This window comes from Biomphalaria glabrata, chromosome 6 (assembly GCF_947242115.1).
Source record: "Biomphalaria glabrata chromosome 6, xgBioGlab47.1, whole genome shotgun sequence".
In the NCBI taxonomy this organism is placed as follows: Eukaryota; Metazoa; Mollusca; class Gastropoda; family Planorbidae; genus Biomphalaria; species Biomphalaria glabrata.
The window spans coordinates 38,196,513-38,212,102 of record NC_074716.1 but is presented as its reverse complement, the minus strand read 5'-3'; the positions used below and the strand labels follow the sequence as shown (position 1 = coordinate 38,212,102).

General features: G+C 35.6%; 1 long non-coding RNA gene across 1 annotated transcript; it reads left to right on the top strand.

The window, feature by feature from the left end:
* Positions 1–2,993: 2,993 nt before the first annotated feature.
* LOC129926971 (uncharacterized) lies at positions 2,994–12,974 on the top strand. The gene is made up of 3 exons (XR_008778679.1): positions 2,994–3,093; positions 8,924–9,039; positions 11,998–12,974. It is a non-coding gene; the product is annotated as an uncharacterized LOC129926971 (long non-coding RNA).
* Positions 12,975–15,590: the final 2,616 nt, after the last annotated feature.

Below are 15,590 nucleotides of genomic sequence, written 5' to 3'. Positions count from 1 at the left end.
GGTGTCCAAACTAAAGGACGTGCTGTTTTAGAACATTGGATGGGAGTTCTGGGCACTTTTTAGCACTGCAAATTCATTAATTCTTCAATTTGTATACAAAATAATTTTAATATTTGATGCATATTTTACTTTCACACTCTAGGTCTCACAACTTCTTTAAAACCAATGGGCAACTAACTAGCGGTAATAAAGAACATTGGTTTCGAAGATCGACTTAGCGGCCTTGACATTTTGTTTGTCCAACTTGAAAATCTCTACTGCACAAGATACGCACACATTTCCTTTTTTGATGAAATCCAAAATCTATTTTTATCATCAGTTTTTTTTTTTTGCCTGCATTGTTTGCAAAGATGTTTAACCATGGTTTAACTATAGACTTGTGTGTTGCCTAACTCTGAGACACATGACAATTTGTTCTCAAATCGTTCAACTTTCATCACTTGCAACTATTCACCTTGGACTGAATTTTTCATCTTGAAATTTTGATTTCATATGATGCTTAAGATTTGTATTTGTGGTTAAAAAATAATGCATAATATATTGAATTTTATCAGCAAATGGGACAGATCTAGATTTATTTCAAAGTTTGTTTATTTTAATTTGTATTTTGTTGTAATACCCCACAGTTTGAGAAACGCTGGCATACTTTGTTGATTGCACATTTACTGAGTCTTTTGTCTTGATTACTACGTAGAGCATTGTCTTTACAAGGAGGCAGTGGCGTAGCTGGGGGGGGGGAGGGGGGGTTAAAATTTGCAAATCCCCAGCCGGGCCACCACTTGTCCCCCAAATGTGTATCCAAAAATTGTTTTACATTAAATATTAAGCCACTGCCATGTTATCTTGCTATTCATGTTGTTATGTAAATTAGTGACCAAGTTGAATGTATTCCACACATTAGACATATATATTTGTTAAGTACATTATCTCATGTCATGATGTCGAATGTCAAAATGTAGGGACCCTAAAGAGGCCAAGCCCCCCTGGTCCCTAAATCCCTTGCAACGCCACTGCAAGGAGGAAGTTAGTTTGTTATTAATTTTTAGCAGCCCCAGTAAGGAGAAAAGCCACTATTAGGTTTGTGCAAAATGTCCGTCTGACCGTCTGTCACACTCAGATCTCGAAAACTAGAAGAGATATGAAAAATATTATTTCACCATGCGATGCGGCTGGAAAAGTTTAGGTGCAACGGCTACTTTTGGTTTTCTAAAAGGAAACTGTTTCATTTATAAAATTAATTATGCATGCGATTTTTTCATAAAAATACACCAATTCTAAAACAATTACGTAAATGTAAGGGAGTCAATGTTACAATATGCTAACAAAGATGGACACATTCTATATATTTTCAGTATCACTAAGTCAAATATATTTATAAAATGTACAAGAAATGTTTACAACAAATATAAATAATGGTTAAAGGTGTTTTTTCTGGTCAACTAGCTGCTAAAATTAAAAGAAAACATTTATGTTTGTTTATAAAGGCTAATAATAATATCACGCACATTTTTTTTTAAATGGATTTTTTATGCAGCGACTTTCGTGCAGTAGCGTAACGTCGCAACATGATACGGTGCTAAACTAATTCCTTAAATTTTTTTAAATAAACCGATTTTATTTATTTTTTGTTTTGTGCCCCATCAGGATAAAAGCCTCTTATTTTTGTGCATTTTGTCTGTTGGTCGGTCTGTCCGTCACGTTTAGATTAAAAAAAACAACAACACTAAAAGCAATTGAAAATCTGATTTAACCTTTAATGTTCCTTAAGAAATATCTCTATAGTTTAAACTATCTATAATAGATTGTTCCGGATGGTTTTGTGAAAACAAATCAATGTCAACGAATGTCTGTTTGCTCTTCTAATTTATAATATATTTAATTTCCATGCTTAAAGGTTGCAAACCACTTGATCAATCATTAGTTGTTCCGGTTTTTTGATGTAAATAGAATATAAAAGCTAGATGAAAATCTCCATACAGGCTTATATTTCATTAACTATAAAGTTGTTCCTCAAATTGTTATATAAAAAATAAATTATGTGAAATGATTGTTTGAAATCGCATAATTGACTAATATTACACTTATATTCTCGGACAATACGTCACTATAGTTTAATTATCGATATCAAATCGTTCCGTATTTTCAACTTAAAACAAATGTATGTCAAATGACTTTTTTTTTCAAAAGTATCGACAATAGGTTGTTCAGGATTTTAAAATAAGAAAGTAATTTACTAGAGACGATTAATGAAAATCACTTTTAGTGGACCCCGTAAGGGGAAAGCCGATATTAGGTTTGTTAGACTTAGTTTACATTTAATTTTCTTGCTGAAACATAGAAAAAAGTTTTTAATCGGTAAAGAATGTTCCGGATTTAGTTTTGAAAAAGAAATTGACCTACATAACATTAATAATCGTCGCCAAAATTGTTCCGAATTTTATTAGAAAAATCCACAAACGCCAAATAACTGTTTGAAATTACTGTCTAATAAATATAACAAATAATCTTCTTCTCATTTACAAAAATTTGCTGTTCCGGATTTTTTATGAAAAACATTTTAACTCTATTTATTTAAAATCGCACTTCTATCTTACACTAAATTTAATTTTCTTGCTTAAACGTTACAAAATCTACCTTTATCTTAATATTGTGTTCCGGATTTTTAAGGAAAACAACTTCCTAACACCAAAGTATGGTATGAACATCTCCCCATAAGGCTATGGTAGATATAATTTTTATACTTGATCATCCCAAAAATTCAATTAACGGTATTTTATTTATCTGAGATTCTCTCTATTTCTCTCTCTCTCTCTCTCTTTCTCTCTCTCTGTCTCTCTGTCTCTCTCTTTCTCGCTCTCTCTCTCTCTCTCTCTCTATATATATATATATATATTGTTATGACATGATTAAGATTTAGTATTTGTTTCGGGAATAAGGGGAAAGTTTTACTTAGTGACAAGTGACGTGACAGATAGCTAAAAACAAGAACGCTGTAAGTTACGCTACAAACAAGACGCTTTGTGTAGAACAGTAGGAATAACAAGTAATAGATATATGGCTTTACTGAAAGACATTGGACGGATCCCTTCTTAAGTATTAAAGTGTTTATTACTGTTTTATACTAGCGTCGACTACTTATATTGATTGTTTAATACTAGTGTCGACTACTTATATTGATTGTTTTATACTAGTGTCGACTACTTATATTGATTGTTTAATACTAGTGTCGACTACTTATATTGATTGTTTTGGCATTTCGCCGGTGTTCCTGAATTAGTTTGAAGGTTACCTCCTGCTTATTTCATTGATTGGATTTGACACCGCGGAAGAGCCATAACAATACGGATAAAAAAAATTATTATTATTATTATTATTATTATTATTATTATTATATATATATATATATATATATATATATATATATATATATATATATATATATATATATATATATAGTATAAGGTTAACCAGATTTCAATAGCTTTTAGTCTTTTTTTTTCGATTTAAACATGACGGACAGACAAACTGACAGAGAAATGCACAATATATATATATATATATATATATATATATATATATATATATATATATATATATATATATATATATATATATATAGGTCACACATCTTTAAATGAAATACTTTAAGAACTCAGTTTCCTCCATATCTATGTACCCTCGTTAGCTATCTCTCTCGTGTTAATAAAGACATTTTTAGTCTAACTAGGCCGTGTGACGTAAAGGATTTTTTTTTCCTTTGTCGCCATATGGAATAAATTCTTTAAATGAAATGTTAATAAGAAATCGGTTCACTAATGTTTTTTAAAGCTCGCCAACGTTCTCGTATAGAAAAAAACACATTTTAGTCTAACTAGGCCGTGTGACGTTAAGAATTTTTTTACTCTAGATTTTTTACACTAGATCTAAATTTTTTTTACACTTAATCTAGATTTTTAACACTAAATCTATAATTTTTTTTACAATAAATCTAGATTTATATTCTAATTAAAATCATTGTAGATTCTAGATCTAAAATTTCTAGGTCTAGTTAAGAATTATATAGACTAGATCAAGATCTAGAATTTCAATTTCTAGATCTAAATCTAGACTTAAAGTGTACAAGATAAGAGATTTTGATCTCCATATGTCTAGATCTATTTTGCAATTTTATAATATACTAAAACTAATCTCTTTTTAAATTTAACGTTGCATTCAGTGTATTGATAGATTATCTAGGCTTTTTTTTATTTTACGTAAATCTTATCTAAATTACATCCAAATTATTCAAAATTTAGAAATTAGATCTACGATATATATATATATATATATATATATATATATATATATATATATATATATATATATATATATATATATATATATATATATATATATATATATATCTTAAGAGTGCTAAATCAGAAGTTTAGTTTATGTAGATCTACATCCCTACAAATCAATGCTGAAAGATTATCTAAAATCGTCAGGCTATTAGTTTGTAACCAGTTTGTTATTACCTAAGTTAAGAGCAATGCCTGGTCGTGCGGTAAGCGTGCTGAACTGATTATCTCGACGGTCCGGGGTTGTTTGTTTGTTTGTTTTACATGTTTCGGATGTTCCTTCAGAGTTGAAGATACTTTACTTCCTAGTCAAAACCTCCCGAAGGACGACGGGGGATGGGAATGGGCAGGGTTTGAACCAGAGACCATCGATAAATCGGAACGACTGTCTAGCACACAAATATCACGACCAGGCAGGGTTCATACACTGCTCGCTACCATCCTCCGTCGTCCAGCGAGAAGTTAATTATTTTCAACTTAGAAGAACATCCGAAACATGTAAAACATAAAATAAACAACATTTTTTTACAACGGCAAATGAATCTTTGAAACATTATTACTTTTGAACATCAAAATTAAATCACGTCTTGACTATTCTTGCGAATAGGTGAATCCGACAGGGATCCGACTCTGACGGGGCCGCCTCTGAGTTTGATAACACAAACTCTCTTTGTAATCTTGTTTTGAATATATCCCCCGAAAAGCTTTTCTTTAAAGAAAAAGGGATGTTAATATAATATTTTATCTTATAGATTACAAATGTTAGAGATGACAATTACGTCCAACGCATGTCATGTGTCAATCTAGCCATGTATGGTAATCAGTGACTGCTTAGTCGTTGGTTTTCCTGGCTGATTCATTTACGCAAACGATTTTAGATTTTTTGTCAAAATTTTTTTTTTTTTACATTTGTATTGCTAAGTTAAGTAAGTTCTGTCATACTAATTTCTACAATTACACAAAAAATGTTTACTTTAAGAGAAAAAATCTATTTAGTATGCATATAAGTTGGACATAATTTAAAACAACAAACAATAAGTAATTTTTCATATTATCGCGTGAACTGCAGTGCACTACAACCTCTAAAGTACACGTAACTAAAGGATTTTTTATCTTGAGGCTTTAAATAAGAGATTGACCCTTTACAAAATAATTAGAGCAATTAGATATTCATTTTAAGAAAACAGTTAGGCCAGGTTCACATCTAATTTCACATTCACTTTCACCTATCCTTTGGTCTGCTGGACCGCTGGGGCACCACACCAGATCTGTCAACTTTCTTTCTCCATTCTTCTGTCTTTTGTCTTTGTTAGAATTTCATTCTGATGTTCTTTCTGAAAATATTGAAACCTGCCTTTTTACCTGCTTGTGTGGAACACTTCGGGGGCCGATTTTGAGTTTGTGTTTGTGTTTCCACATAAACTGTCTTTGTCACCTTGTTTTAAATATTAATAACACACGCTGACGACAAAACAATCTAACTAATGATATCAGACACATATAGAGTCCATAAAAACATATCAAAAAGATTTAAATTGAACGAATAGTCTCCCTTTGCATTAAAATAAAATACATTTTACTGTCATACTTATGCGGACATCTATACTATAAAGTAGAAAGTAAGGCGTATGTATGTATGTATAATGCATGTGTGTATGTATGTTCCGCATAGAAATCAAAACAGTTTGACCAATCTTGATAAAACTTGGCAGAAATGTTCCTTGGGTACTGACTGGAACCGTAACGTAAAACAAACTTAAGACCCTAAAAAAAAAAAAAAAAAAAAAAAAGTCGCCAAACTCTATAAAAGTAGGCCTATTGTTATTTCATGGATCTATGCCATGTTTACTATGTTAAGATCAAAAGGATCTAGATCTAGATCTAATTTTTAAAACTACACTTTGCACAGATAGTTTTTTACTTTGACACATGAAAATACAAATTTAGTCTATTGATTTCATTATTTAATAAATTAACCTTCAAATTTGTGTTTCAAAATCATTTTTACATTTATTCGACCCTTATATCTGCGAATTTAGACGTCCTGACGTACTTTATAATCCCCTTTAATTCACAAATCGGGTAAACCCGTTTTGATTGTACTTTATATCCCATTCATCTCGCGCTGCTTTCATTTTAAAGCTAAATTTATCTCTGTTCGCTATTAACAAATCGGGTAAATCCGTTTCAATTGTATTTTATATTTGATATGGATGTAAACCCATTTTCACAAAACAACTTTGATTTTCGTGGCGAAAGAGAAAAACTTGAAAAAGAACATTAGCTAAGTTTGACATAGATATAAATCCAATTCACTAGATTAGTAAGACACAAACTAAGGCCCGCAGGCCGCGGGTAATGTCCGGCTAGTATTTTCTATGCGAAAACCACAAGAAACTGTGTCTTTAGTTTGAAACACAATAAAGAAGACAATGAAATATGTAAATTTTATGTTTATTTTCCATGATATCAAAGAACAAGACAAACTTGACAGACACAAGTGTCTGCTCCAGAAAAGTGCTTTATGTTTGATAAATACAATACATATACCAATTCCTAGTGTTTTCTCCGAGATAGACTAGGTGTTTGTGACTATCAGAAATGTACTAGTTAATCCTATCTTTTTCTGTAGACTACGTGTCAATGATTCAGTTCATATTATCATTACTGCGATACATTTGGTTATCTGCAAGTGCTTACAAATATTGTTGATGTTTATGTTTATAAAATTATAATAAAATAGAACCAATATCCAAAAAAAAAAAAAAAAATTTTGTCAAGATCTCCAATGAGACATTTAGATATACGCAGTTGGAGTTTAACAGTTATAATTACAAAAGTGTGTTTAAGACACGGCCCCCAAAGTTTCAACAGCAGTGACCCCTACATTTTAGAAAGCACTACACTATATATGTACTAGTATTTTAAGTATGTATTTCAAACTGAAATTGTTGGGCCGGTGACGTAGATAGACCGTCAAAGTTTGTCTAGTATGTTTGCTCTACAGGTCCTGCCAACTAAATTTAGATGATATTATTTGTGTGACACACCCCTTCCACAGGTGTTCTATCCAGGTCGTTGATAAACCGCGGGGCGGGTATTGACGGGGTGGGAACGTGAGACAAAAACGAGGTCATTGAATGTTGGGATGGGTGAGGAAATGGTTGCCTCTGCCTGGGCGAGTACAAGAGACTAATTAAGCGATCACCAAATGTTTGAACTATCTCCTATCTCCTATCTCCCCTTCACTTCAGTTCCTCTTGTTTGTTTGCTAGTAGAAGGTGTTTGTCTATCTATACGGGAACATGTTTGTATTAGTTTGTACAGCAAAGAAAAAAAAACACTTTTTACCACTGGAGTTCCGTAACGCTCTACATTTCATGGAATCCTCGGCTGTCGTATGAATGAGAAGGGGGGGGGGGACGAGATTCCGACCTCTCCCCGCCACTTCTCGCCTTGGTTGTAGTTGTTGTTGTTCCCTAACAACTAAGATTTTGTTTCTCTGCTTGAAGTCTGTAAAGAAATTAGCTCCCTTTTCATGTATCAGATAAGGAGATATTAGTCTAGGTTTACAATATAAGGGAATGCTATGCCCTTCCAATAGACGGAGAATATAAATGTTGACATTCTTTAGGAGTCAAAATTTAAAAAAAAAGACATTTCGTTTTGAAATAAGGTTAGCGTGTGTAGCGTAAACCAAACAAATGTTGTCATTTTAGAAACTTGATTTCCTGTTTGTATTGCACACGTTAGGTCTAATGTGAACAGATCGCTCACAGTGTCAAGGGGAGAAACTGTTGTTACCTTTAACCTGTTGATACCTTTAACAAACTCATTCATACCTTTAAAAACTGTTCTTACCTTTAACAGACTGTTCTTACCTTTAACAGACTGTTCTTACCTTTAACAAACTGTTCATACCTTTAACAAACTGTTCATACCTTTAACAAACTGTTCTTACCTTAAACAAACTGTTCATACCCTTAACAAACCCATTGATACCTTTAACAAACTGTTCCTACCTAAGTGACGTCACCAATACTCTGATGCACATTCAAACAGTTTGTTATCACTGATAGTTGATTGTTGGTCCAGATACACTCTGACGAAGTAGCGACAAACGTGAATTAGACTTTCAGATGGTACATTGATTTGGACTTTTCAATTTGGTCAAAAGTCCAATGTTAATTAACGCAGTCAATAAGTGATCGTTTAAGGGAGAGTCTTAGCACCCTGTACGGCAGTGCTGAACAACTGAAGAAAACAGCACACTTTTTTTCCTTGGCACAGTCTGCAAAAGAGCTGGCAGCTCAGCAGCAAAATAAAGCTGGCTAGAAGAAGAAGAAGGGAGAGTTTTATGTAATGATAAAAACTGAAGGATTAAAAAAAAATATGATTAAAATTTTTATTAATTAATGAATAGTCGTAGATATATTTAGTATTTATTGTCGTTCCCGTTTCTTTAATTTTGTTGTTTCTTGTTTCGTTGCCTATTCTTCCTGTCTGCCCTACTTCCTGAGTGACCTGCACTAGTTGTTGTCACACGCCTTTCTATGCTGGCTAAAGTAAAGTTTCTCTTTCAGGACCTTGCGATGTAGGATACATGATGTTAAGGCCCTTTCTTTCTTTGGTCAACGGTTAAAGAGCAGGGTGTCATGTGGCCAGCACAACGACCTTTACTTTCTCCAACTAAAGTCAGGTAACCATTAGAGCTTGGGGGAGGGGGGATTCATTTTCGCACTAAAAATCCCGAAATACAAGTCTTCACCGAGATTCGAACCCAGAACCCCAGGCTGGGAATCAAACGCTTAACCACTGCGCCTTCAACTCTTTCTAGTATTCTATTCTCTTCCTATCTCTAGTATTCGTGTCCAGTTGTTGAGAATTGTATCCAATGACTAATATGGTTCTATTAATAGTCTCTTCCTTTGAACCCTTCATCTCCCTTTTGGAATTATCTTTGTTGTCGGAAGCGATGCCATATCAGTGACAAATAAATTACTTCAAAACTCACGATAGCTGAAGTCAATGTGCAGACAAATAGCGCGTTTGGACCTTGGCCTTCCTACATGGCACATGACCAGGACAACTCCGTCTCTCTCCCAATCTTTTTTTTTTTTCGAAGGAAAACGATTCAAACCCTTCATGTGCACATCCGGGTCAAAACGTTGCTTCCTTTCGGTCAGTAAATCTTGTCCAGTTGGTCAGTGTCTGTTAGGGGAAAAAAAGACACCCGTGACATTGTTTATTTACCTGCCGAACTACAACAGTCACCGTCTTGTACACCCTGGTGGTGGGCTGGAGGGGGTATGCGAGACGTTGATACTGAACACAAGAAAGTCTAACTAGTGGTCTTTTATTCTCCTCCACCTGGAAGGTCTTAACGCACAGATGTAAAGTCAGTTCATGATTTGTCCTTTTCACGGGCCAGCTGACAATGGTTCCATCTAACTGAGTATATTTGACAACAATAATCCCGCTTCGAGGCTTCTAAACCTTGTTTACACTTTCTGTTCAAGTCTTTCTTGATAGGACCAACTGTCAGAGACTTAGAGCTTGACTCACAAGATTACGCAAGCTTTGTCTTGTATCTACATTAAAAAAACCATTACACTTAGAGAGAGAGAGAAAGAGAGAGAGAGAGAGAGAAAGAGAGAGAGAGAGAGGGAGAGAAAGAGAGAGACAGAGAGTGAGAGAGAGGGGGGGAGTGAGAGAAGGGGGAGAGAGAGAGTGGGGAGAGAGAAAGAGAATGATATGCGTAAAGAAAGAACAACGTATAAGTATTTGTATATCTCCCTAACATTCTTTCAACTGTGTTTGAAGCAGAAGAGTCTCCTCCTTTCACTTTGGGCTCTTCTCTAAATACTACCAGTGTGAAGGGAGAAGGGTCCAAACATTGGAGGCGGGGGGGGGGGGGGGTAAATGTCCGTACGTAGGAGAGGGGTGTGTATGGGAAAGGGTACCCCCTCTTCTAAAAAAAAAGCGTGAGAAACTCGTGTCAGTACGCCGCGTCGACCAATCGCACGTCTTCTTTGAGGCCGCACCTGTCGACGTTGTTCGAGTTGAACGGAAGAGAGCCGTTATTACAGCCACCGTCAAACCTGTAATCATAAGTTTGGTAGGTTCCAGGGCGGGAAAGGTTAGGATAGTATTCACTGGATGAGCCCCCCCCCCCACCTTCTCACACTATTAGACCTATGACAGGAGATGTGAAGGGAGGGGGGGTGTTGGCACTTAATTTATTAGCTTAGAAATCGTCAAGCGACTGCCATATCAGGTCAAACAGTAATAATAAACTCCTCCGTGGCGCGGGTCTCCATGTGAAATGGAGCCCCATCAATTACCCAGACAAATGTCTGACTATGAAGACTGAATATACAAACATTTGATAAGTAAAACAAAAGTGAGATGTTTCAATGAACAACAAGACAACATCTGTATGCGTTCATAGCAACAACAAGACAACATCTGTATGCGTTCATAGCAACAACAAGACAACATCTGTATGCGTTCATAGCAACAACAAGACAACATCTGTATGCGTTCATAGCAACAACAAGACAACATCTGTATGCGTTCATAGCAACAACAAGACAACATCTGTATGCGTTCATAGCAACAACAAGACAACATCTGTATGCGTTCATAGCAACAACAAGACAACATCTGTATGCGTTCATAGCAACAACAAGACAACATCTGTATGCGTTCATAGCAACAACAAGACAACATCTGTATGCGTTCATAGCAACAACAAGACATCTGTATGCGTTCATAGCAACAACAACACTTGAGCTATTATAGGCCATTTTCTTGAGGCTGTTCTGTTTTAATTTGACTTTATTGGGAGACTGTTCTGTTTTAATTTGACTTTATTGGGAGACTTCTGTTTTAATTTGTCTTTATTGGGAAACAGTTCTGTTTTAATTTGACTTTATTGGGAGACTGTTCTGTTTTAATTTGACTTTATTGGGAGACTGTTCTGTTTTAATTTGACTTTATTGGGAGACTGTTCTGTTTTAATTTGACTTTATTGGGAGACTGTTCTGTTTTAATTTGACTTTATTGGGAGACTGTTCTGTTTTAATTTGACTTTATTGTGGTGGTCCGTGATATGGGTTGAATAATTAAAAAAAAAGGAATTGGAAGGTAGAGATTGAAAACTTCATTTTAAACAGACGTACGCAAATACACAACGGGAAAAAAAAATTCCAATTGTGTTTCTAAATGAAAAAAAAAAAGCAATTTCAAATCTAAAAGAAATCTGAGATTTAAAAAAAAAAATGAATGTTCCTAATGAATGTTCCTAATGAATGTTCCTAATGAATGTTCCTAATGAATGTTCCTAATAAATGTTCCTAATGAATGTTTGAAACTTTGATGAAAATTCTCGACTTTGTTTTGCCTGTGGTAAAACTTGTAACGACGAAATGAAGTTTTAATTGTTTTGTTTTAATCTCAGAAACGTTTTCTCCTTTTACATGTTATATTTTTACTTTAAGTGTAACCCTCTCTCCCCCCTGTCTATTTATATCTCTCTTGTTTTCCACATTCTCCCCCACCCCCTCTCTCCGTGGTTATTCGGCCACACAGCTCTTGTCTCAGTTTTGATGGAGACAGACTATACTATACTTTTGTATGTCTAATATAATCACAGATACAGTGACAAGGCATTCTGTGTGGTCATCTAACAGAAGGCAGGAGAGCCGCTGGTCGTCCACTTCTAAGATCTACTGATGTATGGAAACGCGACATGAAGCTCTTCAAAATCGACTTTAATAGCTGGGAAACAGTGGCATTGGATGAGCGAGCGAACACGGAATGGTCCCGGATTGCAGATGCCACACACAACAGTAGTAGAAAGAAGGGTGAAAGTACAACGGCGCCAGGTGATTACATATACCCAACCTGTGGCCGCAGCTGTGTATCAAGGATTGGCCTCTTTAGTCACACAAGAAGTTGCAAAGGGAAAAGATCATCTCTCGAGACGTAAAATGCCTCAGAGACAGACAGTGATTGTATAAAACACACACACATACACGCAGCCCACTACCAGTGTTTAAAAAATGTACAGTACCTTTGTGTGTGTGTGTTTGCGTTGTTGCAACTTCTTTGTTTACGACAGTGCATGTGTGGGTACTACTAATGACTGGCGGATTGAGGGGGAGGGGGGGCCACTACTGAGTTTGTATTGCTCGCCTTTTTTTTTTCTTTTCACGTTCAACCCAGTTACATATTTATCAAGCAGAACACGTAAACAGCGTTATCATTCTTATAACTCCCTCCACAAACACGCCCACATCCTCCCTTGCCCCCTCATTGACCAGATCCAACAACATCCTGTTTCTTGTCCTGGACAAAGGTCAAGCCGACAAACTAAACTTACGAGTAACCTTTTCTGACCCCATTTCACCCCGGTATTGAGTTTCAGGATTACGAAAACAATTTTGTTTTCACAAGTCACATCCCTGCCACCACACACGAGATAAGGCACTCACACCTATATTGTACATACAAACACACACACGCACGTTTACGTGTGACAAGTGACAAGAGAAAAAAAAAGAGTAAAAAAAAAATCTTAAATAGACCTGAATTAAAGTAATGAGTGGCTTATTTTTTTTTACATTTATTTTGTTTAATTAGTCGGCTATAAAGTTGAAGTTCTTATGTATTAAATTTGTATATTGAGATTTCCATGCAGCGTTTTTTTTTTTTGTTTATTATTCTTTTTTATTTTAGTCTGTGATTTAGTACACCAGAGAGGCTCAAACTACGGTCTGTGATCATCATGCGGCCAGGCTGAGAACCTTATTTGACTTATTTTCTTCGTTGCTCACAAATTGTCTAAACTTGAATCGGGAGTACTATATTTAAGGGGAGACAAAAAGTGAGGGAGTCAATCGTATTAAAAAGTTCCCTTTTCAGACCTTGTGATCTATAGGGCAGATAATGTAAAGGTCATCTGTATCTGTGGTCAACGGTATACGAGGGTGTCATGTGGCCAGCACAAAGACCAACCGCCTTAACTTTCACCAACTAGTGTTAGGTACCCATTAGAACTGGGTGGACTGAGAGGCGCCCAAAGATCCAGTCCACCAGGATTCGAACCCGGGACCCCGGTTCGGAAACCAAGCGCTGTTTTCGCTCAGCCCCCACGCCTATATATCTTCGTCATTCTCAGTGTGGGTGTAGTTCTTGAATGTATTTTGATAGGGTAAGGCTATTGATGCAATTCATTGTGACAGTTTCATTTACGAATCAAGTTTGTGTCATTCAATTATTTAACATTCCAAATAAAAAAAAAACAACTATATTTGTCATTAGAATTGTATAGAGAATCACTAGGACATAGACAATAGAAGTCACTATATACATGAAATCCACACATGATAGAGAAGAATGTCGGCTACCTCAGATTTCACATTTACTACTATGTACACGAAAGGCATACCTTAAAGCAATGACATATAAACTTAGATTGAATTGAATACACATTGAAAACAAATGCTAGCTGTCCGAAATAATTTTCTACAAATTAATGGGCTATGTTTTACACACTGCTTAAGGATTAAATGACAGAATGGAAGTTAAAATAAATTAACATGCAGCCATAGACATAAATTGAATCCATTTTTTTGTTTTTACGAAACTTTGTCTAAAGATCTACATCGGTCTAGTTGTTATTTTAAAAATACGTCCATTAACAAGCTTAAATATAAAATGCATTTTAAATAATTATTTCTTTGAAATGTATTTTCCGTATTAACAGTTTTAATGCAATTAGATTAGATATAGAAGAAATTAGTCATGATTCTTCTTTAATAACAATATTATATTCACCAGATCTAGGCAAGGTCTTTCGTGGATTTAGAAAAGAGTAACTAAATAATGCCACACTAGAATCTAGATCATAGTATAACGCCCTTGTATTAAAGCGTCTACAGTAATGCCCTACTTACAAATGAGTCTACAATTTCTTATTAGTCTACTAAAGTGCCTAGAAAAATAGCCCATTACCAAAGTGCCTAGACAAATAGCCCATTACCAAAGTGCCTAGACAAATAGCCCATTACCAAAGTGCCTAGACAAATAGCCCATTACCAAAGTGCCTAGACAAATAGCCCATTACCAAAGTGCCTAGACAAATAGCCCATTACCAAAGAGCCTAGACAAATAGCCCATTACCAAAGTGCCTAGACAAATAGCCCATTACCAAAGTGCCTAGACAAATAGCCCATTACCAAAGAGCCTAGACAAATAGCCCATTACCAAAGAACCTAGACAAATAGCCCAGTACTAAAGAACCTAGACAAATAGCCCATTACCAAAGTGCCTAGACAAATAGCCCATTACCAAAGAACCTAGACAAATAGCCCAGTACTAAAGAACCTAGACAAATAGCCCATTACCAAAGTGCCTAGACAAATAGCCCATTACCAAAGTGCCTAGACAAATAGCCCATTACCAAAGAGCCTAGACAAATAGCCCAGTACTAAAGAACCTAGACAAATAGCCAAGTACTAAAGAGCCTAGACAAATAGCCCATTACCAAAGAGCCTAGACAAATAGCCCAGTACTAAAAAACCTAGACAAATAGCCCAGTACTAAAGAACCTAGACAAATAGCCCAGTACTAAAGAACCTAGACAAATAGCCCAGTACTAAAGAGCCTAGACAAATAGCCCATTACCAAAGAGCCTAGACAAATAGCCCAGTACTAAAGAACCTAGACAAACAGCCCATTACCAAAGAGCCTAGACAAATAGCCCAGTACTAAAGAACCTAGACAAATAGCCCAGTACTAAAGAACCTAGACAAATAGCCCAGTACTAAAGAACCTAGACAAATAGCCCAGTACTAAAGAACCTAGACAAATAGCCCATTACCAAAGTGCCTAGACAAATAGCCCATTACCAAAGAGCCTAGACAAATAGCCCAGTACCAAAGTGCCTAGACAAATAGCCCAGTACCAAAGTGCCTAGACAAATAGCCCAGTACCAAAGTGCCTAGACAAATAGCCCATTACCAAAGTGCCTAGACAAATAGCCCAGTACCAAAGTGCCTAGACAAATAGCCCAGTACCAAAGTGCCTAGACAAATAGCCCAGTACCAAAGTGCCTAGACAAATAGCCCAGTACCATAGAACCTAGAACACTGTTTCCCAAACTGTCTCTGGCGAGGCTTAAATAGATGGTCCACAAACTACTGTAGAGTAATTAACGAGTAGGCCGTCGCGTGTCTCTAAGAA